The 26,649-nt window shown below is 40.2% G+C and overlaps 2 long non-coding RNA genes across 3 annotated transcripts in view; one reads left to right on the forward strand and one right to left on the reverse strand.

Moving 5' to 3' along the window:
• LOC110350089 (uncharacterized) overlaps window positions 1-26,649 on the reverse strand; it is a 97,491-nt gene that overhangs the window by 65,184 nt on the left and 5,658 nt on the right. The window contains exons 2-3 of one of the 2 annotated variants that reach the window (XR_015442273.1): window positions 16,909-17,102; window positions 16,118-16,210 (exon numbers count right to left, since the gene is read on the reverse strand). This is a non-coding gene — a long non-coding RNA (uncharacterized LOC110350089). Of the gene's footprint in view, window positions 1-16,117; window positions 16,211-16,908; window positions 17,357-26,649 lie in introns of those variants that run through there. The other variant, XR_002396389.2, reaches the window with a different exon arrangement.
• LOC147824558 (uncharacterized) lies at window positions 7,861-10,096 on the forward strand. The gene is made up of 2 exons (XR_015442272.1): window positions 7,861-8,577; window positions 9,585-10,096. It is a non-coding gene; the product is annotated as an uncharacterized LOC147824558 (long non-coding RNA).

The raw sequence follows: 26,649 nt of genomic DNA on the forward strand, positions 1-26,649 counted from the left end.
GAGCTTGTACCTATGTATGAGATAGTACAATTCTAAACATAGAGGGATGGCTTTCTTCTATCACATTCCCTCTCCCTCAAAGATTATCTGAAGTTCTTTTAAAGCCTGATTCTGTAACGGTGATTCTCTGGGAGTTCAGAGAAATACAATTAAAAAATGAAGTTTTTTGGTGATCTATGTTCTTAATGCAAGGATAGTATTTGTAGGCTCATGAAGTTACTCTGTGCTTCAGACTGGGCCTCTTGATATGCTCACCACTTAAGACCCCTTTTACTAACTTCTCCAGATCAAACTGAGTCAATTATTTTGAAAGGTTTTTTTCAACAAATGTACTTTAAAGCATTTTACTATTTGTGCCTCATTATGAACAAGTGTTTCATTTTCCAATATACGTTTTGAAATGTTAAAAATAACCTCCATTGCATTAAACTATTCCTCAAGAATATCCTTGTCTCATCCCAACTTTCGACAGAAGCCATTTTGGCAGACAACGTAAATTTGAGGCATCTTACAAATATCTGGCCACACTAGAGTTTATTGTAGACCTGTTGGTGTATATATCAGATGTGTGGACTATAAAGGCTGTGTTTACTGTGACACATTAGCACCTCACAGAGGGACCCCAGGCCCTGGTCTCCAGGCTGGCCAAGTCTTTTTTCTGGAAGCCTGGCCATCGGTTAAAACTCCTGGCTTGGATGTGATACAATATGAAGTAATTGGGATTCACTGAGAAAATTATAACACTGTCTTACTGATTTTAAATTCATGTCTCTGTACAATATAAAAATTCTACACCAAGTTATCAAGGAAAAATAAAATAGCATATCTTTTATGGAGTATTTGTTTTCCAATCATTTTTTGTTTTTTGAGACAGGGTCTCACTGTATGGTTCAAGCTGGCCTCGAACTCATGTGATCTTCCTGTGTAAGTCTTCCAAGTTCTGGGAGTACAAGTATGTGCCACAATGCTGGCTTTATTTTCCAATCTTTACCACACTTTTTATGCTCATTTGTGGTTTTGCTCCAGAAGACTCTGGGGAAAAGGAAGGGAAGAGGTGCTGGAGTCCAGCATTTAGAATTGCTTCCATCTGTCAATAGCAGAAGAAAATCTGCCTTTGGTGAAATGAACACAGTATATTTTTACCTAGACCTAATTAGCCTGAATAGAAGACAGAGGAGAAAAAGAAAATGCTATTTAGCACATGACAGTAAAACTCCATAGTAAAATGTTTTATTCTTAGTAGATAATGTCCACAGAGCCAGTGGCAGGGGGCAGGTAACTAGTTTTGTACCCTGGAAGAGGAGAACACTGACCTCTTCACAGTGGGCTACTGTATCTTGGCAACCAAACCTTTCAGCTGGCCCTGTGATGGCATGGAGACTAAAGAAGAAAGTTACCCATTTTCTCTCTTCCCTCGCTAGAGTTAGCAGACAATTTTTTTAACAGCAGAGGGAAGGGCTATGCCAGTCTGTGCTTGGCGAATTTCAGGCCCTTCATCTTCCCCAGATACCAGAGACCAAGGAGTAATTCTTTTCTTCTCCTAACAGGAGGTGGTACTTGCCCAATGCTGAGCTTCTCCAGGTGTGCTGACACTTTTAAGGAAGCCAAAAGCAATGGAGACTGCTCCAATGGACTGACGCTGCAGACCACCTGCTGCCTCACCAGAATTTCATTCAATTTCTTTACCAGCCACCTATCCAGGACATGCCCTGTCCTCAGAGTTTGGCAAGTGCTAAGGGGAAGGTGTCAAACAGCATGGTTTGCTGGCCCAGCCACCCAGGCTGGACCCCAGCATCCAAGGTGATTGTAATCTTCAGTGCCGGCCCTTCCTGATTACACAAAGCCTGTTTGTTAAATTCCTAGACAAAACACCTGGTCTCGGGGATTTAGGTTCCCTTTGTGGGACTCCTTATCTTTTCTTAAATGTAATATTAGAGGTTGGGTCATGCTGATGCTAGAAATTGGCATTCCATACAAATAACTCAGTGTTTTGTATACTGAATGCATTAGTCAGAAATGCACATACTAAAGTTAAAAAGTGTTGAGCATCAGTTCCACACATTCTCCTATGCCAGGCACCCTCTTTGTAGTGGGCATTTCTTTATCAAAGTAAATATTAATGGCCAATTATAAGAAGTATATTTGTATGATATGGACAAAGGTAGTAGTCAGTATTTATGTAATCGTGCCTATGATTTGTTTCCTTGGAGGTTCATATTGATTTGAGAGAGGATAATGATACACACAACAGGGGCACATCTGTTCTACAGGTTAGGTGTGACTTGTAACAACGGAAGTCCACATTTGCATAGTTCTATGCTTATTATTATTATTATTATTATTTTGGGACCGGGGATCGAACTCAGGACCTTGAGCTTTCAAGGCAAGTGGTGGAACCACTGAGCTAAATCACCAGCCCCTATGCTCATTAATATTTTAACCTAATTAAATGATGCTTTTAACTCGGGGAGATGGCCTAGTTCACCAGGACTGGTGTGGAGGGTGACTTCTTTGATGTCACAAAAAGTTGTCTAAATAAAGTCAAGGACTGCATAGAAAGTGGCCCTAAAAGCAAGTCATCCAGAGGTCTCTGTTCTAATCACTGCATGCAGGAAAAGGCTCACCCTGGGTGCCAGCAGCCCTGTGGGTGGACCTGGTGCTGAGGGAGGCACACACCTACTGATGGGAAGAAGATAACCCACCCAGAGAGTGAGTCACACCTCTCAAAAATGGTTTTATTGTGACTAAGACTGTGTGTGTGTTATGAGCTCTGGAAGATTTCAGTGGAGACCAGAGTTTCATTTCTGAGGAGGATCAGTCTACACCTGCTGGCACAAATGACCCCCAGCAGAAGAAACAAGGTTCTACTGCTTTCTCAGATACCTATTGCTAGGGGATGATGCAGGGTGCCAGTGAGATAAACACCACAGAAAAGGCTCCCTGCAGAAACAGAAAGAAGGTAAAGACCCTGGCCCTCTCTAGCCAGCAGTTCTCCAAGTTTCATCTTCAAAGACAAAGCTGGGTCTCCAGAAGCCAGAGGCATCTCCCACTCCTGACCAATTTCTCAACTTCCTACCTGAGTTCTCAGTCTTGCCTGTCTCATGGCTTCTGCACATGAACCCTCAGGCAGGACCTCTTGGAAATTCTGATTCAGCAGGCATTTCTGCTTAAGCATGGCAAACAGGTCCCTTTGCTCCATACTGGTCTTGCCCAGGTCATCACCTGCTTCCAAAGGGATTTAGAATGATGTGTGGGGAAAAGGAGTGTTATAAATCCAGGATTCCTTTCCCTTCAATGGTACCTCTTCTCCTTTCTTTGTCTCATCTTTCCTTCTGGGTTCCCATTTCTATCTAATATACATTTTATGTCTGGTCAGGGAATCTCCTGGACAACTGAGGAAACACTGTTTCCTTAGACCTCCATCACCCCAAAGTTCCGTCCTCTAGAAGGTAGCTGGTCTCTGACGTGTGCAGCACAGCCTCAGGGAGTGGGCTGGCCACGCGCTTGGGAAGGACTCTGCCATCCAATTTCAGTTTCCCCGTGCTGTAAGATGACAGAGTGAGTGAGGATCTGTTTCTGGTCCTGAAAGAAACCCCTAAATCCCAAGGGGCCAGTTCAGCACGGAAGGGGTTACTCTAGGGCGTAGGGGCTGGGGGTGTGGAAAGTGGCTGGACACTCTTCTCAACTCTGATGGAGATGCGACCTGGCACCACTGAAAAGCTTGAAGATTAATGGAGAAAAGGCGAAATCTGACAGCTTTTCCGCTGGTTTCAGTCCTCCTGGGTGGGCCAATTGGTCTTGAATGTCACTAGCTACTTAATCTTGTGTATCTGAAACAGACTGGCGTGGTTGGGGAGGCCTACTTGCTCTGTACAGACATCAATTGGAGAGGCAGATAAAAGGAAACTGCATTGAATTTCTCCTTTAAGCCTTTCACCAGGGACTTTCTGACAGCAAAACAATGAGTGCCCCCAGCAGACACAACCATCCTATGCTGTATGCTCTCACCATGCCCATGCTGCTGCTGCCTTGCCCTGGCCAAGCTGCTCCTGATGCCCTCAGTACAAACTCTTGCCATCTATACTCTCCTTTGCTTACCAATTTTTTTGTTTTTGAAATACACGGCCGCCTCGCTACTCTTTATAATTCATGGGTGCCCACGTGATCTGATGGCTGAGATATAGACCTATAACAGTAGTGGCGAACCAATGGCATGTGAGCCACAGTGGGTTGTTTTCATCATTGAAAGCTCTAAAAGGTTCACCATCACTGATCTATAAGCACAGATATGGTGCTTATAGGAGGAGGAGAAAAATCCCCCAATGCACCAATTTACCTGCATACATTCCCCAAACAAATAAGGTTGAGCTATTGTTTTATACCCAAAATATCTACCCAGAAACAGATTTATAATCACTTGGTGCTTTCTACATCCTGTTTTATCAAATTGAACACATAAAAGAAGACATTCAGGTTAAATATTAAGCATCAAAAAAGAATGCATAAATAAAACAACAGTATTTGCAGAGGATCTTACAGTAGGTTGGGTTCTTATATTTTAAAGATAGAGATTTTTTGTGTGTGTGGTTCCAAAATGAGATAACTGTGTGTTTGATGGTCTGGTTTGTTCATAGGCAAGAAGCCTCTGCTGGGCCTTATATTCACTAAACTCTAAATATAACAGTTTATGAGGAACCTGTCATAAACCTAAATAGTAGTTCCAGTTGGAATCAGGCTTCCACTGGTATATTTCAGATCATTTGCCCTAACCCTTTCACCACTGTGTGATTCTTTAAACCCAGAATCATAGTTGAGAACATCATCAGGTGATGAATAGCTGGGGTTGACTGAAGCCAACAGACTATGTATTAATTGTCCTTCACCTGGCATCTGGGAACAGATGAAACTCTGTATTTTCAAACATGGGAGAAAGCCATGTCCTCCCATGTTTGCAACTTGCTGCGTTACAAGCATACACAGGTCGACACTGAGCATCTTCCTGCAGTGTGCATTTGGTTAAGGTGAAAGTTCTCTTTAAAGCAGAACATTTTCCAGTAAACATACAGAAAACTCATCATAAACCAGACTAATTCTTCTGTCTGCCGAAGGAAGACAGAAGACATAAACAGAGCCCAACATCACAGCAGTGTGTCACAGGTCTCTATTATGCCTTTGAAATATCACCAGATACCTGGCTATTTTTAAATTACCAGTTTCTCCTCTCTGGAAAGGAGATGTCTGCTTACAAGATGATACAGGTAGTTACTGATGGGCCCTAAAATGGAAAAGGAAGGGAAAATGAGTATACCAAGGCCACCTCATTTCAATAGTCACCTCAAAAACTAGATTAGACCTTATTTTGTGAGTTTCTTTTCTAAAGACACAGCTTCACATTGTGTCAAAGCATAAGACCTAACTGACTGGTGTAGGAGACCAAAGGCTGTCTGCATGGTGGGGGAGGAGAGAGAAGGTGAAGGCCTATGTTCTTCCCAAGTGTGCCAGTGTTCCCAGGGCCTGGGCCAATAGCTAGCCAAAGTACAGAAGGGTATTTGGTGCAGGTTTTATCAATGTCCAGAAGTAAAGGAAAGGAAGGAAATTCATATACCAGCTGAAATGGAAGAGACTGTCAGACAGAAATGGTCATCTTGCCTGGGCATTTTTGGCTGTGGACACTTTTCAAACTTCTATGTGAGGTATGAAATAATGCCTCCATTCTTTAAGGTTTAAAAAAAGAGAGAAGGAAAAATTTAGGCAGCTATGGACAACAAATCCAAGTTCTATGTCTCAAGTTCTTGACTAGAGTCTCTGAACCTCAACTTCTCTCTAAGACACCTTTTCACACCATGAACAGCCCAGAGATCCAAACAAGAAAACACTGAAGTCACTCTACAGCTGTAATTGCTGGCCAACTTCAAGAGGTTTCCCCATATCCATGTTTTTGCCACTGACATTTTATTTTCGATGTGTTCTGCAGGTAGCAAATACAATAGTAAATTAAATTATGGGATCCTCCAGGACCTCAAGGGACTGGATCCAAGACACTTAAGAGAGTTTGGTGATGCTGAGGCAAAAATGTGATAAAAGATGGAACTGGGAAGAAATGAATTAAAACTGAGTTCTTGATGGCCTGTAAGGGTCTCAGTTCCTCAATGAGACATAATCTAGTAGGCACATGAAAAGGCTCCCCTGCACCAGTTGACCTACTTTGGCACTTTCAGGGTTAGGGTCCTGGGTTTTACTGAGTCTCCATTCAAAGAAAAAGAATCTGAGAAGGATGCATTTATTAATTACTCACATCTGAATGGCAGATACTACATGCAGATATGCCAATGGTCTCAATAAACATGATTCTTCTCACGGATCTTAGTCTATTGGAGTCAAATGTTGGATTAGGAACTGAAAGTCTGAGGAATATTTGGAAAGAATGTGGCAGTTCAGGCTAGGGATCAGAAAAGGGACCCTGATAAAAGCTGAGTGCGACTGTTAATGATATTCCAGAAGGGAACAGAGACCGGGAGGGAGGGAAGATTTGTAGCAAGAGCACCCAGGGAAGTGAGAGAAAGCAAAGTGGTGAGAGCAAAGAAAGAGTATTGTAGTCTAAAGGAGGCAGAGGGTGGGCAAGACTGTGTCATAAAGGACCTTGAAGGTACTGTCAAGAAGTTTAGCTTATATTTTGAGAAAATAGGAAGCCACTGAAAGGCACCACTTTAAAAGGAGTGACACGATCAGGTCTGTACTTTAGAAAAACCCACTGTGACTGCTGTGTTGGATTGGCTCAGAAAGGATTCCAGGAAACAGGTAAGAAAGCACTGCAGAAGTCTGAGTATGAAAGCATAGTTGATTGGACCATGGCAGTGGCAGTGAGATTAGAGAAAAGCAGATAGATCTGACACTAGGCACATTTACAGGAAAGACCCCTCAGCACCCAGAGATAGGGTAGAGGTAATCAAGATCAGTGTGGCACCTATCTTTTGAAGGTGAGTCTTGGCACATCCAGCCAACTAGAAGTGGAGAGGAAGGTAAGGAGGGTGGTCAGGAAGAAATGCTCTGAAGACAACCTGTTAACTTCATGATTTTTAACAGTTATGCTAGGAGTAGAAAAAAGTTCTGTAAAGGCTTCTTTTAAAGGGAGATCTTGTATATGTTCCAAATACTAAATGACTTGTGAATTTTAATTTACATTCAGAAACCTATTCATTTCATAGCTCCATAGAGCAACTACACATATGCATAAAAGTCAGAGACCTAAATATGACAGTATTATATATAGTATTACATATTGTGTATGTATTGCATGCTTTGCCTTAACATCAGCAGCTAGTAGACTTCTTTCTATAATACCCCTCTGGGTGTAACATTTGAGCTATAGACTATGAGTCTTTTTTATTTTAGATTAAGTTGCTGTGTTGTTCTTGTTATTGAAATAATGTAACTTACTTGGATATTACACAAGTGAAATGAGAGCAAAATGAGAATCATTTCCATGGCACTTACATTGGAATCTTGCAAGGACTTAAAAATGTTAAGCCTCTAAAGAAAAAGTTGCTGTCAAACTAGGTCTGGCCAAGACAATTATACAGCATTGAAGGAAAAAATACCTGGAAATATATGCTATACTTGTATTTTATAGCAAATGCCTTAGGTTTTTGTTCATTTCAATGAAACAAAAGCTGTGATACATTGTGGGTATAGCCAATGTAGGAAAAATGGTTTGCGTACTTGATCAGGAGACTTGTATTAAATAAATAGACATTTTATATTGTACCCCATATAAGCACTATTTGAAATATCAGAAATAGTTGAATACTTGCACATTCATATGCTTACATGAACCTTATGTATGTTCTAAGTAAAAATTAAATATTAAGTGTGTATATATGTATGTTTATCTATCTTTTCCTTACGTAATTCCCCTCTTAATGTTTTTCAGGATCTGAATAGCCCTTATCCTATCAAAAAAGAATGCTTTGCCATGGTACTCTGATGTGATGAAGCCACACTGCAAGCGCAGACTATTGGTTTCCAAGGACAATGCGGGGAAACTGAAGATCATCAGAACTCTCAACTGATCTAGAAAAGAGATTATTTTCTCACTCACACCTGATAAGATTTCACCAGCAACTAGTGAGGAGGAATTGGAAACTCTTACCAGAACACACTGTGTATCATTTATAGCCTATTGCATAAACATGCTGTACATGTTTAAGTTTACTATATAGTAAACAATAGCCAGTTCTGGTTTCACACTATGTTTCACCATTCACTTTTAATCCTTCTATATCTTCATAAAGTCCTGAAAGAATCTTTGCAGCTGTTGTTAGTGATGGTGTGTGTACCCAAGGGTCCAGCTTGGAGCAGGTTCCCAAGCAAGCAGTCTCCTTACAGACACTGCCTTAGTGAGGTCCTTTTTGGTGAGAGTTACACATTCACAGGGAGAACAGCCCATGGAAAAGAACTGCCATTCAAAGTCACATTTGAGTTTTAGAGATAATGACTTATATTTATACTGACTTCTGTGGATGGGATTCAAGAGTTCTAAAGACTTGGAAACTGCTACATGTGTATACTTTCAGGGAGGTGAGATGCTTAGCTTTCAGCAGATTCTCAAAAAACCCTTTAATCCTAAAGAGGCCAAGAACATTGGAATAACAACAAAGAGGGTAGTACTGATATGTGCTGTGACAGGATGAACCTTAAAAGTATCATTCTGAGTGAAAGAACTTAGTCACAAAGATCACATAATATATGTTTCCATTCATATGCATATCCAGAATGGGGAAGTCTACAGTCAGAAAGTAGATTAGTGGTTGCTTAGGGAAAGGCTGGGGGTGGGAGGATAAGAAAAGTGTATAATGAGGGCTAAAGGGTACAGATTTTGAGCCAATAAACATGTTCTGAAATTGTGATTGCACACATCATAAGCATGCTAAGAGAACATGGAAGTTTATACACTTTAAGTAGATGTATTGTATGTGAATCATATCTTTATAAAACTATTTTTAAAAGAATCATTGTTATAGATTTATAGACTGTCAATCTTGTTCATATTCTTGTATCATGAAATATTCTTAATCCCCACTTACACATAAGTGAATGAATTTCAAAGAGTTACTACCAAGTGGTCCTCAGTCTTATGAAGCCAAGTTCAATTGCCACCATGCCACAACTTGTGCATAGTGACAGGACAAGGAGGGAAAAACCAGACTGGACAGCTTGATTACTTGTCGACTACAAGACTTTTTACATGTGCTTAATCTTACTGTTCTGATTTTACTTTGTGTTCTGAAATAGAACAATACCCAACTAAGAGTACTATTCTCAGGAGCCAGTGAGATACTGTATGCGAGGACCTAACTCTATGCCTGGCATATGGTAGATGCTCAACAAATGGTAATATGTCTTTATGATCATATGTGTATTTGCAATGATTTCATTTCAATTAACAGAATCTCAGGTTAATCTAGTTGAAGTAAAGAAGGAAATGTATTACTTTACATCACTATTAGGACTGTCAAGCTTCAAGAGCAGCTATAGGTGATCTCTCAAGGCACTGTGTTTTATTCTTTTTCTGACTTCATCCTCAGGCTGACTTTCTGAATGAAGAGGCAAAATTGTCAAAGCTCAAAGCTCACACTCCACCAGTGTAACAGCCCAAGAAGAGAGGAAATCTCTTTCCAAACAAAAATTTCAGGGAAGATTCTCATTAGCCCTGTTAAGACCCTGTGTCCAACACATGTGTAAGTACCGAATAGTTTCTCTAGTGTGAGAAACTGAAAGTGTAAATAAGGATTAAAATGAATAATTCATAAGGTGTAGGGGTGGTGGGAAGGGAGGGGGAAAGGGAAGAAAGGAAAGGAAAAATTATGAGAAAAAAATGGAAACAAAATCTATGTAAATAGGGAAGGGTGGAGGGGGTGAAGGGCACACGGGTAATGGGGAAAAAAATAAGAACTAATATACACCATGTACAGGTACAAGCACCGGATGATAAATGTATCATATTATATACCTAAAATGTACCAATAAAATAAAATGTATACCTAAAATGTATACCTAAATGTATACCTAAAATGTACCAATAAAATAAAAAAAAGGATCCTGTGTCCATTCTGAGCTAATCACTATGGCCAGGGGCACTGAATTACAACAATGGGTGAGGCTTCAACTATGTGCCCTGTCTGTGAGTAGAAGAGAGACCACCCCTTCCCCATGCACCTACCCATCCACAAGCCAGTAATACCTTTGTTGCACATTTACACATATTTGTTCTTTTTCCCAGGGTGAGCTAGCTTTTCAGGCTGAATGATGAGGCAAAGGTATTTTACAATTCAATTTTGTGTTTGCTGGTGACCTGCTCTGTGGGAGGCACCTATCTCTCACTTTGTGTGTGTGCACAAACCCTCAGACACACAGGGAGCCTACCAGATACCAACAGTAATAAGAATCTTGTATAATCAATTATACACATTTCATAACAATAGTAATCCCTTCCCAATGGCTTTGACTAGTGCTGAAGTCTGGAGGAGACAACCTTTGTGAGAAATGTGGATAAAATTATATGTCATGGCTAATTTTACTTACTGAATATTTTCCTCGTCATGAGTTTAGAAAAGAGAACAAGAAAACACAAATGAATGTTTTGGGAAACCCCTGCAGTGGTAGGCAGAGACTGATGGGAAGGGGCCAAACCTCACAGATTGGTGCTCTGGTTTAGCTGAGGGTCAGCCCCTTGAGGAGCTGACATGAATGTAAATCAGATGCATGCCATTGCTCATCCTTCAGGCCATTTTGTTGGGCTTTGGATTTAATTTGTGAGTGTCTTTTCCTTTTCCAAAAGCAGAGTTTAAAACAGAAGCTTAAGGCTCCAGAACACACTGCTGAGTTGTGGCCTCCACTGAGGCCTATTTACTATCTTTAAGTATTTTCATGGGTGATTCTCATTACAATCAAGACATTTCACACATGTGAGTCTCCCTCAACTCAGGAAGGCCCTGAGTTGCCTATTATAATGAAAACAGCTTTGTTGTAGGTTTCCCATGGACAAAACTCTCTAGTAGCAAACAGTGAAGTGGTGAAGGGTGCAGGATTTGAATTCTAATCTGGCTTCTCATCCTTACTTCCTCCTACTTTTACTTTTTCTCACCAGGTCACACCAATGACTACTTTATTATCTTTATTGGTTACTTATGTACTCCCAAGTTAGATTGTAAGCTCCTCCGCAGAACAGCATCTCTGTTTTGTTCACTGATACATCTCAAGCACAGATACATCCCTAGAACAGTGCCAGTCACTTCAAAGGCACTCAATAAATATTTGTTAAACATCTGAATCTAGCATTGACCATTTAACATGGTTTTTAGTTTCACCATTAAGAGTTTCACACTGGGTGTGCTAGATTATGTGGTTGATAGGAAGCAAGGCTTAACAGCAGCACCTCAATTTTCATTCTTCTTCCCATCCACTTCTACTCCTTCATCTGCCCAGAGAAGGGTTTTATATATTTAGATAAACCAAAGACCTGCACTTAGGTCAACATGCTTTCTCATGCTTGGGTCACATTAAACTTTGACTTTAGTGTGACAACTCTGTGTAATAAGTTCTCTTGACAGAAAAGGATAGATTTTGGAATTCCAGCAGTAATTCTCTTCCAACAAAGCCCAACTCTGGTAAATAAAAAATGAAAAACACTTTGGCTTTTAGATTACAGTACTTCTACAAACTTAAGAACTCCATTTTGAAACTCAGAGCTGAACAATTGTTTCTTGGTCTGGACTGTATTTATGTAAGGGACAAATCAAAAGGTATCATTAGTGCTCAGAAAACCATGACTTCTCAGTGTCTCAGCATAGCTCCTTAGAACTACAGAATTACCCTCTTCCAGAACTAATATCCCCTTTGGTAAAGCCCATCAGATTGCTTAACTAGAGATTGTTTTCTTTAGAATGCCTTTACAGATATTTGATACCAGATACACTGATTTCATTCTCCAGCTCCAGGAGGGCAAGTCCACCTGGAGGCTCATAAACCTACTCTTTCACCTGAGGTCCTGGTTTTCTTGTGTTTAACAAAGGTTTACCTGGGAAGGAAAGGACAGTTACTCTTATCCCACTTACAACTAATGAATGACACTGAAAAGAATTTATATGGAGAAGGTACATAGTAAAGTCCAAATAGTGTGTGAAACCATCAGTTTTCTTTCCAGTTGTGATAAAAATTGCAAACACAGTGAGACCATTTTAGAGGAAATTTGTCAAAGAGAACAATATTTCTCCCCAAAGAAAGGCTTGCATGTTGACATACAAGTAAGGCCACAGCCAAGGATTTAGCTCAGTGGTTCCGCCGCCTGCCTCGCAAGCTGAAGGTCCTGAGTTCAATCCCCGGTACCAAAAAAACAAAAACAAAAACAAAACAAAACAAAAAAACAAGTAAGGCTACAAGCTGACAGTCTAGGGCTGATGACACCTTGGTGGCCATTGGGATGAGGGATAGAGAGAAATGGCAACTTCTCCCTCAGCTTTCCATGTCTCCCTCCTCTTGGCAGTACAGACATGGCAGAGGAGAGAGATCCTCAACAGATTGTGACTTTAGAAGTCTGGGAGAAATCTCTTGGTTCTCAGGGCTTAAATTTTCACATGCACACAATCTTAAATTTCCAAAGAGAGTTCAAATTTGGAAGTACTCACCCTCACAGAATTCAGGGAAAAGGGCAACTCACTGAAAGACTTGATCTGGTCTCTACAGGAAAATGAATGCATCAGACATCTGTGGGCTGTTTGCCATTTTAAACTTTAAATTGACACACCCTTGCCTCATTTTGAGACTTTGCACAGTAATCTCTGGTCAGTGCTGGCTTTATAATGTCTGTTTTTGTTTGTTTTACTTTAACAAAAGTCTTAACTCAAGCTAAGATAAAGGGCATAATGTCTCAAAGGAGGAGGAGTCTGAGGTATTGGGCAGGTCCAGGGTCAGTTAATTTAGAGGTGAAAATCATCAAGGACAATATTCTTTTCATAGTTCTGCCCTTGCTATTCTTAAAGTGTTGGCTTTTGTCCCCCAGTTTGTCTCTTTATTGTCAAAAGATGGTACCAACAGCCCAAACCATAAGACCTTCACACACCAAAATATGAATGCCATAATGAAATTGCCATTTCTTTGTAAACCAGGCCTCTCCCTTCTCAGAAAAATTTCATGTATATCTATTGATCATAATTGTTCTCCCATATCCTTTTTTAAGCTAATCACTGGTAAGGGTAATACAATCATCATGATCAATTTAAGTTATTCAAGACTAATCACCTTTTGGTCATGAGTATGGCTCCAGCTTGCCTAAAATACAGGGTCACATGTGGAAGTATGAGAATTCTATTAAAAAGAGAAACCTGGGGAAATAGCTGTTGTGTACCCAACATAATGAAAAATATGTGCCATACCACCAATGTTTCCTGCAAAGAAAGATGCATTGATAGAGAATTCAAGAGTTTGGCCCCTGTAAAAGTTATTTGATCATTGTTTTTAGAACAGACATTCTTGTATGCTTAAAATTTTATTTTCTCTTTGAAACCACAACAAAATAAAAGGTCCAGAAAGGAAGAGAGAACCTCTTAAACATCAAAGTGTTGGTGACTTAACAGATGTGTGTTCTTACTGAATGGATGGACAGATTCTGGCAATCCCAAGGACTGTGTGGGGTAGAAAAGAGACATGGAAAAAACCTTAACTAGTAAAAGGTTTGGAAATACTCAGTGAGGGCTCTCCATGTGCAGACACTATGCCAAGCAGGATAGCAAGGAGACAGAGGCAGAGACTATGCCTTCATCCCACCACATGACTTTGCTTGGGAATCTGTTGTGGGAGCTATACCCAACCAGTCCAGGAATCCAACACTATCCAGAAATTTTGAGCTTCCCTCTGCCCAGTCAATGAGTAGGACTAGTCTATCACTAGCAAAGAGATAAAGCCAAAAAATAGTACCTTAATTTCCTGCCCCTGCTTAGTCAACAGGGCCCAGAGGGCTCTGGGTCTGTGGTTCTTCTTGTCAGCACTGGTAAACCATCACTGTCTGCTCTTTTCTATGAGTTGGGCCCAAATCTCTGCTCTCCAGTAAAGCACTGGTAGCATTTCTTTGGAAAAATATCTATAAAAGAAACCCTTAAAGGAGGGCAAGAAAGAATCTGGGTACAGGGCTGGAGGGGAGTGGGCACAGTTCCAGGAGGAAATGAGCAATGCTGTGTATGAGAAAGCCCAGGATCAGGAATGGGGCATGCAATGCAAAGGCTGGCACTGGTTTCTCTTGTAAGGCAATGGCAATGCATAAAGAATGAATTCCAAACAACCTCAAGACCTCAACCCCTATAAAAAGAAATGTGCCAACACCATGAGCCCTCATTTAGCTGACATTTTGGCCTTGTGGGTATATTAGATTAAGCAGACAGGGTAGAATTTTGTTATTGGCACTCTAGTTTAAAGTAATTTGAATAAGGTAGAAATACTAAAGGGAAAAATAAAATGAATTCCCAGAAAAAAATAACCACATCTATTATTATTGCCCAGTGGGTGAATTATTTAAGTAATTTACTATCGCCCCTATGGTTGCAGATACTTACCCATGAAATGATAATTAATAGCACTGTCTGGAGAAATTCACCTCTACAGATGTAAACAATGGAAATTTACAGAAGCTTCTCAGCAGTCACAGACTATCATTTCTGTTCATGTTCTTCCTTGATAAAGAAAATGAACTGAACAAAGATTCTATCACACAAACTAATAATTACACCCATTCTTGAGGGAAATTCTATTGTTCTTTCTAACAGGCAAAAGTGCTTCTGCATTTAAGATGAACTTATCACCTACCATATGAATGTGGCCTCACTGGGATACTATGAAACAAGACCTCCAGTACAGACATAGCTCAAAGACTGGAAAGGATTACTACTCCAAGAAGATTTCTTAGTTAAATTTAGCAATCATAGTGTGTGAAGATTTAGTGTGAAGCACCTGACAACGCCACTCATAGTGAAGGAAGACAATGAATTTCTTGATACATTCTAACTTTCCTGTATACAGAACCTAAAATACTATTGCTCATGGAAGAGTATACTCCCTACCATACAGACCTTGTGAACCTTGGTGATGATAATGATCATATTAGGGTCTCTGAATTTTTCAGGCTTTTGAAGAGACCAAAATCTAGAGTCCCACCATAGCTAATGTGAAAATGTAAACATGGATCAAAAATAGGAATGTTGGCTGTGTTATAAAGATGGGACACTAAGTGACATTAAGAAGAAGGGATGTGGGATATGTGACTTGAAAAATGGTGTGAGCTCCATGAGGGCAGGAATTTGGCCAGTCTTGTTCACTCTTTTATCCTCAGTACTGAACTATGAACTATGAACTACGCCTCCCACATAGCAGGCGACTAATAAGTCTCCTCTGAAAAACAAATGGGTGCCGAATGCTGACTGGCCAAAACATTCCTGCACCCTGTCTGCCTCCCCCACCTTTACAGTGTGCTTTTCTCCATCTCTCAGAATTGTATGGTCACCTCACCTTTCTCATGTCTCTTTCCTAGTTACTTTCATCTGGCCAATTTATGGGATTCCTCAGCAAATGTTTTGACTTCAATTGGGAAAACAAGCTTAGTGCCATCATTGTCACCTGGCCCGGACTCCCAAAACAAATCTTCTGTTGAAGGAAATATCCAGTGAAAGAGTTTGGCTTTCCCTTCTGTTAAATTACACAGGGCTTACAAAACACTTAACATATCTGGACATCAAATCCAACAATTTCCAGAGAAATACTTCCTGAGCTGCCACTAACCCCCAGCCACTTCCACCTGTGGTAGCTCCAGAGTTCTCTGACAGCAAAGCCCTGTTACCTAAGGTAAAAGCGGGAAATTAAAATGCTACTTAAACTGGAGGCACTCTATCCTGTGACTCAAGGTCAAGAAAACCAAAATCTTTTTCGGTAGTATGAAGGTTGTTTCAGATGAGTGGTCTTTTGCAGCTAAAATCTGCTCTATACTGTGTTGTTTTGCCTATTAGTCAAAGTTTTCCAGAGAAACAGAACCAACGGGATACATATAGATAACTAAAAGGCATGTAAATCGACTCACCTGCTTGTAGAGGCTGAAAAGTCCCATCATAGTCCATCTGTGAGATGCAGAAACAGAGAAGTTGGTGATATAACTCAGTCAGAGTCCAAAGACCTGAAAGTGAAGAAAGCTAACAGTGTAAGTAAGCCTCAGTCTGAGGCAGAAGGCCTGGGACCCTATGGGACTGTGGATGCAAGTCTCAGTCTGAACGGCATGAAGCACAGGAGAAAATGGATGTGCTAGCTCCCACAGAGAGAGGAAATTCACCTTGTCACTGCCTTTTTGTTCTATCTAGGTCCTCAACAGATGGACTGTTGCCTGCTCATATTGAGCGAGAGCAGATGTTCTTACTGAGGCCACTTATTCAAATGAACCTCCTCTAAAAACACCTCCACAGACATACCTAAAAATAATGCTTCACCAGTTATCTAGGTATCCTTTAAACCAGTTAAGGTGATGATCAGCCATCATACCTATAGAAAAAATTGACAACCATGTATTGGTTGCCAGCGTTTAAAAAACAGGAAATTTCAAAAGCAGGCAGGGCCAATTCATAGCTACAGCAGAATTGCAGCTGGAGCCAATTCAGATTCCCTCTAGAGTGGGTCTATGTGCTCTTCCCTCAGTCCTCCTAGTCCTTGCTTTTTCCTATGTCTTTTAGAGTCTAAGGCCCTTGTTATCTGTTGGGCTGGTAAGCCTGCCTGACTCTTTCTCTGTACTACCTGATTCTTGTAGGGAGATTTGTATCTCTGAATGAAGCAACTAAGATCTCTTCTAGTTTTCTGATTTTCTCATACATATGGTAGGCTTACAATGGCCATTTGCAGAGTCAGGTGTGGAAGAGTGCAAAGGGTCAGACAGCCTACTGGAGATCCAAGGATCCAGTCAAAAGTTGAAGGCCTGGAGCTCACAATAGAGGCCCATGCAGGTCTGTATCAGGAAGCTGAAGAGTCTGTTCTGGAAGCCAGGAGACAGATGTCCAAGGTGAAGATGAAAACTGGAGCTCCTCCAAAGAAACAAAAGAGAAAGTTCCTTTGTCCTTCCCCCTTTTTATTCCTTTCAGGCTACACCCCTATTGGTTGGTGGCACTCACACCAAGGGTAGATCTTCTCTCCAGTAAATCCATTCAGCCACACCCAGAACTATGCAAATCTAATCAGTCAGGCATTTCTTAAATTGACACAACAGTCAACTATCATGGGGCATTTTAGCAGGTCACAGCTGATACATTTTGCACAATTTTTCCTTTTATCAGTGATCCTCAAAATTTAAAGTGCCTTCAAATGCTCTGAGTGTCTTGCTAAAGAGCAGATTCTAATCCAGTGTGTCTACGGTGGAGCTTCAGAAGCTATAGTTCTACCAAGCTTCCAGGTGATGCTGATCTGTGGACCACACTTTTATAGCAAGATCCCCTACGTAACTCCACATTCCTCTCTATTAGATTAATGGAGAGTAGAATCAGCTGGAGAGTGTTCCAATACCCAGTCTGCAGACCTGAAGATTCTGATATAATTGGTTTGGGCTGGGCTCAGCTTTTTTTTTTTTTTTTTTTCAAAGTCCCAGATTATTGTAATATGCCTCCAGGGTTGAGAATATTGTGCAAAGTGACATTAATCCTCAGTATCAAACTTTAGCTTCAAGATTCTTCTGATTTAATTGGTTTGGGGTGGGCCCAGGCATTGTTTTTTGTTTTATTTTGTTTAAATCTCAGATTATTCTAATGTGCCTCCAGGGCTGAGAACACTGGGCTAAGTGGTATTAATCCTCAGTACCAAACTTCAGTATCTAGGTTGAATTTTAGCTCTATTGAGAAGATATTAAATTTGTGGTGCTTTCCCAATCCCAGGCATATTCAACCATCTGATCTTTGACAAGGGGGCAAAAAACATACATGAGAGAAAAGATAGCCTCTGTAACAATAGTGCTAGAAAAACTGGCTATACACATGCAGGAGATTGAATCTAGACTCCTATCTCTCACATGGAGTAAAATAAAATCAAATTAATGGATCAAAGATCTAAATAATAAAACGAAAACAATCTGCTGGAAGATAAAATAGGTAAAACTTTTGAAGATACAGATATAGGCAAGGATTTTCTGGACAAACCCCAATTGCACAAGAAATAATATCAAGAATCAACAAATGGGGTACTATCATATTTAAAAGCTTCTGCACAGCAAAGGCAACAGCCAACAGAGTGAAGAGACAACGTACAAAATGGGAGTAAAATTTTGCTACCTACTCCTTGGACAGAGGACTAATATCTAGAATACATAAAGAACTAAAAAAATCAGATGCCTCTGAAAGACCCAATGAAAATAAGGGCAACAGAAATCAATAGACTCTTCTGGGAAGTACAAATAGCCAATAAATAGATGCAAAAATGTTTAACTTTGGTGGCCATTAAAGAAATTAAAACAACACTGAGATTCCATATTACTCTAGAAAGAATAGCTATCACCATAAACTGAACAACACAAATGCTGGTGAGGCTGCAGGGGAAAAGGAACCCTTCTACAATGTTGGTGGGATTATAAACTAGTACAACCACTATAGAAATCAATATCGGTTTTCAAAAAACTAAAAATAGAAATTCCAATCAACCCAGCTATTCCCTTTCTAGATATTTTCCCAAAACAGTTAAAGGAAACTGCCAAGAATATAAGTCTGTGGACAAGTGGTTTGAGGAAGACTTAAAAAAAGTCTACAAGGGAGAAATATCCCACCTTCTAGGCCATTCTAGCTCAGAATCCACTCCCTGTATGCCCATCCCCCAAACCCCTTCAGAAGCTACAAAGCAGCCAGAGGCTTGATAGTTACCCTGTTTAGAGACAGGTCATCTTCCCCATCATAGCTCCACCCTCATAGGAATGAAACTAGAACCTGCTATTTCTTCTTTTTGTACTTTGAAAGACAGGCTCTGTCCTTTGGGGAAACAAAGAAGGCACGAATACATGGCTCAGTTGAGGAGTTTGCTCTCATCCACTAAAAGTTCTATAATATTATCTACATTCATTTTCTTGACCAAAACCTTCCATCTTCTAGTCAGAATATTAGAATTCATAAGCCTACATGCTAAAAAACAATTTAAGTGAATGGAAACATAATGAGTAAATAAATGTATGTGATCAAAAGAATGTCCACAATTTAAATGTCTAGTAAATGTTTACTAAGTGTCACCACAAACTAGGACAGCAGCCTGGAGATAAGGTGGCTAGTAACATGCCATGGCCCTTGGTCTCTCCCAGTTCACAGGTCAAATTAATTAGGGATTGGGGGTGGTGATGTTGCTCAGTGGTAGATTGCTTGACTAGCATGAGTGAGGCCCTGCATTCAATCCCCAACAGCACCAACCAACCAACAAACAAACATTAGGGAGGACTATTTTGCATGCTTCAGTATACCACAGGTATAGCACAACCTATTCACAGAAAGGCAGCAGCAGCACTGTGTGAATGGAGCTGACCAATAGATGTCAACTCATAGGTGGGTGGCAATCTGGGGAGAGCAGAGCACTGGACCAAGAATTCCATGACTACCTCTGTAGTCAAGAGTGATGCCTGGATGGCCAGATGGTGGAGGCAGGGACTAATGCTGGTACCAATTTCTATTATCTCAAAAATAGCTGGAACAGCAATAGGCTAGGAATAATAAGGTCTATTTTCCAAGTTTGGCTTCAATCATTCGTAGTCATAGGTCACTGGGTGATCAGTTTGGGGTTTTGTTTTGTTTTTAGGAGCACTATTAAATGCAAATTTATTTCTTTGTTGTAGTAGAGCATATTCTCTTATGAAAGCTTCCTGAGAAAGGATGCAGGAGGCTAAATTTTTTGAGTTTTGGCATCTTTGAAAATATCATTAGTCTATTTTCATCCTACCAACAAAGAAGTAAATCATAGCTAAAGGAGTGGCAGCGGAATTGAAAATGGTGAAATGGAGTAAAGTATATAATTGCTTTAAATGTATATCAAGACATAAACTTCAGCAATAACCCTTAACACTTCTTAAACCCTTAGACGGAAACACAGTACAACAGCCAGGGACAGAAAATGACAAAGAAGGAAATGAAAGGAAACAAGAACTGGGCAGAGAATTATAGGGTAAAAATTATGCTTTTTTCACATTAAAAGGAACTTGTTTCATTTTTTCCCCTTCTCCAGTGTTACTCTTTCTGGCACACTCTGATACCACTCTTACTCTAGTTCTGATATCTTAGCTTACCAGGTGGCCTGGTTTTGCTTTTTGGAAGATCTCAGGATATCTTCCATTCTGCTGTTCTGAAATTTCACTGTGATAGCCTGAGTGTCCATATTTTCTGCATTTCCTTCATGGGCAATTTAATCTAGAGATTGGTATCTGGCAGTTCTGGAAATGGTTTTTTTTTCTTACATCTTTGGCTATTTCAACCCTATGTTTTCTACGTTCTCTAGCTTTAGAATTCCTATTAGTCACACATTGAATTTTCTCAATTATCTTTATTTTTTATTTTATCTTTTTTACTCTAAATATATTTTTATTAGGGTATTTCAATTATACAGAATATTGGCCTTCATTGTAGCTTTTTTTGTTGTTGTTTTTGTACCGGGGATCGAACTCCGGTCCTTGCGTTTGTGCAGCAGGTGGCGAAACCACTGAGCTAGATCCCCTACCCCATTGTAGCTTTTCAATACATGCATATGTCTACTACTTTCCATCTTTTCTTTTGAATCTACTTTTTGGGAGATTTCATTAACTCTATTCAACCCTTCTATTGACTTTTTAATTCTTTTTTTATTTTTTTAATTTCAAAGAGCTTTCCCTATTCTTTTTAAAATTATACCCTATTACAGACACAGTATTTCCTATTATTTCTCTGTGAAAATTAATCATAGCACTTAAAAACTTATATTTTCATTTGCTTCTGCCCCCTGGAGTTTTACGTTGAGTTTCTTTGACATTTCCCATCTATCTCCATTGTAGTATCTGCGTTCATTTTAAAGGTTTTAGAATTGTTAAGAATTATTGCTGACACATACATTTATATTTACAACAATTAATTAGACTTTTTGTTTGTTTGCTTTTGTTTTTTGATCCAGGCTTCTGCTATGTAGTTCAGGTTGGCCTTGAATTCATGGCAGCTGCCACAGCCGTGGCATTGGTGCTGAAGCTGTGGACTTGCTGGGCTGCTGACAACCGGCACCTAGAACAGAGGTACTGGAGTGGAAGTGTTTGTTTCCTGCCCCAGGGGAAACCTCTATAGCTCTGTTCAGGGAAGCCCTGTGTGCCCAGCCAAGGCTTTCCCAGAACGGCACTGTCGTCTTGAATTCTTCCTCCTCAGCTCTCCTTCCTTCCTACCCTCCCGTCGCAGATGTCAGACTGCAGTGCGGTCTGCAGGTTCTCTCTGCCTTCGGTTGTCCCGTCCCCCTTTACCTTTCATGGTCCTTTCCTCAGTTCATCCCTTGCTGCCAAATTCCAACTTGGTACCTGTTCCTCAGAGAATTCAGAAGAACCTATTCACAGAGTAACTGCACATAAAGTAATAGAAACCACGTTTTGTTCTCAGGTAACCTGTTCATCTACCTGGGGGCACATACTCATTGGAGACAAGCAGCTAAGATAAAATGTGACTTTAGAAAAATCTGGTGTTTTTCTTAAATTAAAACTAAGATAAAAACACAAAATTGTGTTTACTTTTTTGTTTGTTTATTGATGCTAGAGTTTGAACTCAGGGTCTTTACACTACATCCCTAGCCCGTAATTTTTTTATTTTATTCTCTTTTTTTTGGAACAAGGTCTTATGCTCAGGCAGGACCTGAACTTATTAATCCTCCTGCCTCAGCCTCCCAAGTGCTGGCATTAGGTAAGTACCATGGAAAGTGATACCTCAGGAGAATTTCTGTGCATCGGAAGTACATTTTTGGAAGCTGACTTTGTGTAAAAATGTGCTTCTATTGCTTTAACAGATGAAAAGCAATGAGTACAATATTCTTGGTTTATAGATTTTCCCTTCAAAATCTTGTAATCACAGCATCGTTATATTTTGGCATGTACAGTTGTGGAAAAAAGTTGAAATCTTGTCTGATTTTGCTCATTTGTGGATATATTTTCTCTGGCCAGATACATGCCAATTTATTCACTTATCCTTGTAATTTGAAATTTTGCTAGAATTGTTTTTAGAATGTTTTGCCTGAACAAGAGTCTTTTACATCTGCAAATTCAGTAATTATTTTTCTTCTTTCAAAAAAATTTTTTCATTTTGATTTGGATTATCACTATTATATTATAAATAACTATTATGGTTTTTTTTTCTTACAGGAAATCTGTGGTTCCCAGTTGCTCTTTTTCTATTCTCTGAACAATATTTTCTTATCCACCATCTTTTCTCTCATTTTAAAACATCTTTTCCCCCACCCTCCTTTTCTCTATCTTCTGGGAGAATTTCTAGGCTTATTCTCTATGTTACTGATTTAAATTCTACCCTCTCAGTTCCACTGTTTACGCCCCATGCAGATTTTAATTGTGCCATCGCTAGTATTATTTCCTTGCAGTCCTATTTTATTGCTCCCAGCTGTCTTTTCCTCTCAACATTTCCATTTTACGTTGTATCATAGGATACATGGGATATCATGGTTGTATTGTTAGTCCTTCATTTCAGAATGTTCCTGTCTATGGCTTTTTGTTCCTATTTCATTAAGGTATATATTATTGAGGATGCTAACGATTTTATAAAAATGTATTCCTACAGTAAGTTATCTCTATCCCTATGCAGTTGCTCTAAGTCATTAGTTCTAAAGGGATCAGAATTATCTGGGAATGTGTGGGGTCAATTTCTGGTCCATCCTGGTACCACTTCATCAGGCTATGCTGTTAAGCTCCAGAATTCAAGCAGGTCATGGTCCATATGAGTAAGGCTCTGTCACCTCAGGTCTATGACCAGGAGTGAGGAGGATATGCATAGCACACAATTCAGTTCCTTGTCACTCGTGGCATCCATTACATTGCCTCTGCTGGAGACAGGTGTAAATTTTTTGCCCTCCTTCCAAGGCATTGATCTCTAACATGCCAAACCAACTGAATATATTAAAATTCTGATCTGCTGCAAACATGCTACCAGAGCTTTTAGTCTCTGTCCCTGTCTACCATGTCTCACATGGACTTCAATCAGCCATGCCAAATCAGTGTCTGCCTAGCAGGGCCTAACCTGAATGAACATGTGTTGATGTGATGGGCCATGTGTATAGAAGGAACAGAGGTTCCATGCCTAGCAGGGCATATACACTTTGTAACAGAACATAAAGGAAAAAGAAAGTAGAGCAGAGTGTGTAAGATCTTCCTCCCTCTCTCAGGTGCAAGTAGAACGGCCCGTGTTACAGGAAGTACAGCTAGTGTGGATATGTTGTTGGATTGTTTTCCCCATTAATTTGTATCCATCAACTGTATTAAAAAATCTCTCTCAGCTTCCAGCAGTAGGGTTTTGTTTGTTGAATAAGAATCTTTTCTGTGCATTTACAATTTTTGGAGCTTCACAAACATTTTTCTCAAGTTGGAAGCTAAAAGAGATGCCACTGGTTGTTACTAGCTAGACGGCACATTTAGTAGGAATTGAACTTTCATCTGTACAGTCCAACATGGGACAATATGCTTTGGAAAATGGCAACAAGTGGAACTAAGGAAATGAACTCTTTTTACAATGTTCTCACAACTGTGCTCTAATGTACATGTGGTTTCAGACCATCCTTTTGCCTGTCTTTTCTTTTCATATATTACAAAGGAGTTTTCTCTTATTTCACCACTTCCCATTCCAAGCAGACTGCCTGGGGGGGAATTTCATGCTCCACTTTCTCCAGTCCTAGAGACTTGGAGTCCTGTGGAGGCTTCTATGCTGGCCCCAGGGAGCTGCCTTAAATCTGCCTCAGCAGCCACTGCCTTTCCCAGGTACACGCAAATACTGCTGCTTTCTATTAATCGTCTTTCTACCCACACACACTTTTCCAATTACCCCCCTTCTTCTCTCCTGTATACCTTCTGGCTGCTCATACAGCTGTCATCACTTAGGTATATATTTTGTACTTATGTTACTTGTGTTATTATGTACATCCATTATATATGTCCTATTCCCACAGTTCCACTGCACACTCTTTGACCAGAGGAACCCACTCTTCCATTTCCATTCTCCCAGTGTGTTTTGTGTGCCCACACATTGAGGCCCCTCAAATTGAGATGATTACATGTTTCCTTTTGCACATACACCCCCAACTATAATGACAGGGTTTTTTTCCCCCTCTAGTTTCTCTGTTTCTTAATCACTTCTCATTTCCCTCCCCATTAACTTCAATTCTACAAGGTTTTGGATAGAGTTTTGGTACACAAAGCCAGAAAACTTCTGTTCTCTACTTCTATCTACAACCCTATAACTTTACACAAGTCATTTAACGTCAGTGAGCTGTGGACTCTAACACATCTTTGCAAGGGGAAAATTATAATGGCTTCCCCCATAGAGTTCTTGATTGCTACTGCTAATAATAAGCTCATATTGTGCTCCTAACTCTGCTGAGGTTTCAGAGCTCCTCATTGGTGAATTTGTTTGTTTGTTCCACATTTTCCTGCACCTGGGCCATCTGAGTATGTGGACTGAGTTGTCTTTCTCCCTGACAGCAGGTGAGCACAGCTCTTCAAATAGGAACCCCCTAGCCTGACACAAGTCGCAAGGAGCATTGTTTTTAAGGTGTCTGAGAGTTCTGGAGGCCAGCATTAACTCTTCTGAACACACTGATTCAAAGGGAGGAATTGAAAAGAACCTTTCAAATGCCACAGGCAAAGCTGCAACCCAGGGCTCAAGCTCCTGCTTACATTCCCTGCCCACAACCAAACCTTTCCCAAACTCTCAAATTGGTTATGGTGTTACAGCCCCAGTCATACAATATCCTCTATGGCTACCATTTCATTCCAAAATATTGTGTACTCAGCCTTTATCCTAGAGAAGCTCAGTGGTGTCAAATTCCTTCCAGTAATAGCATTGACTTTTCCAGTGCCTGATTCCAAATAAATCATATATAGTCTTATTTTTGAAATTGACATCAATTGATGTTAGGCATGGGATTTATGTAATAGCTAAGATGTTTATGAGCACCATGCCAGTATAACTAGCTTCTCTCAAGTCACAGTATCCTCTCCAATGAGGATCGGGTTGCAATTCTAGGACTCTACTGCTGGCTGGAGCCCTATTCAGTTTCTAGTCATTCACATCTAAGTCCTAGCAAAGTGCAGAGTAACACTCAATTATCATTTGTAGAGTAAAGGGAAAGATAAGCCCATAAAGGAACATGAGAAATTATTGCTTTTAAATTTCAATATGAAGTACTTAGAGAGACTGGTCCTCTCTTCCGGATACTAAGTGATAAAAATGGTTAATTTCTTTATTCTCAAGTGTGACTTGGGCTGGGATGCAAAGAGGGTTCCAACTTACTAAGTAGCTTTGTTAACTTGATTACCCCCTTGTAGTTTTGTTTGGTGCCAGGTCCAATTGGAAGTTCCTGGAAGTTCCCAATAACAGCATCTCCTGATTATATACTTATTATTGGATGCTCTGGAAATAGCAGCCATTCCTGTAAAATCTTCATTTGTCCTTTATGCCCCTAAAGATATTCCATGCAACTTTTTCAGCACTGTTCCGACAGAGCAGTTCAAAACTGGAGCACTGCTTTCTATTTGTTGCTGCTCCAAGTCTTCTGCTGCTCAAAGTGTAGTCCATGGATTTGCAGCACTGAAATCATTTGGGAGCTTGTTAGAAATGCAGGATCTTGGACTACACCCCAGACCTACTGAAACAGAATCTGCATTTTAACAAGATCCCAGGTGCTTCCTATGTACTTTAAAATTTAAGAAACATTTCCCCACTACAGTTCTGATTCAATAGGTTTTGGGGGGTGCCCAAAATTGTGCATTTTTGAATGAGATCCCAGGAGACATTGATGCAGCTGGTCCAGGAACCACCCTTTAAGTAGCAAAGCTTTAGATTCATTAGGGAAAAAGGAGTGTGTAAACCCCCACTCACCACCTGTGGCTACTCACAAAGGCAAGGCACAGATGACTGATGGGTTCTTAGTTTAAGACTCTGTTTCTCAGTCCCAGCTGCACACCAGGATCACCTGGGCAATTCTGACAATACTAAGCCCCTGGCCCATTCCCATAGTGTCTGGTTTGAATGATTTGGAAAGAACTCCAGTATTGGAATTATGTGGTAAATCCTTAGGTGATTCTAATATAGAGAACTACTGGCCTATAAGATGAGATCTTAAAAAATCACTAAGTGCCCCGTGCCTCCTCCTACCAAAATTTCTTATCTTTCCTGCAGGTCTAATCTTTTGCATCTGGAAGACTTTAGTTAAATTCCTAATTCTCCTTCAAGGGCCTACCTTCCTTCAGTGATCACAAGAACACTTGTGTAAATGAAATTCTAGCAGCCCTTGGGTAGATATTCTAAGGAAACGCTAATACTGACTTCATAGTGCACCAAGAAATAATTCCCCTTCACAATCTTTGACATGAAACTGATTCTGGAAAAATTCTATTCT

Source organism: Heterocephalus glaber, unplaced genomic scaffold (genome assembly GCF_053883595.1).
Source record: "Heterocephalus glaber isolate CG9 unplaced genomic scaffold, H.glaber_assembly_v1.0 deba00001538, whole genome shotgun sequence".
In the NCBI taxonomy this organism is placed as follows: Eukaryota; Metazoa; Chordata; class Mammalia; order Rodentia; family Bathyergidae; genus Heterocephalus; species Heterocephalus glaber.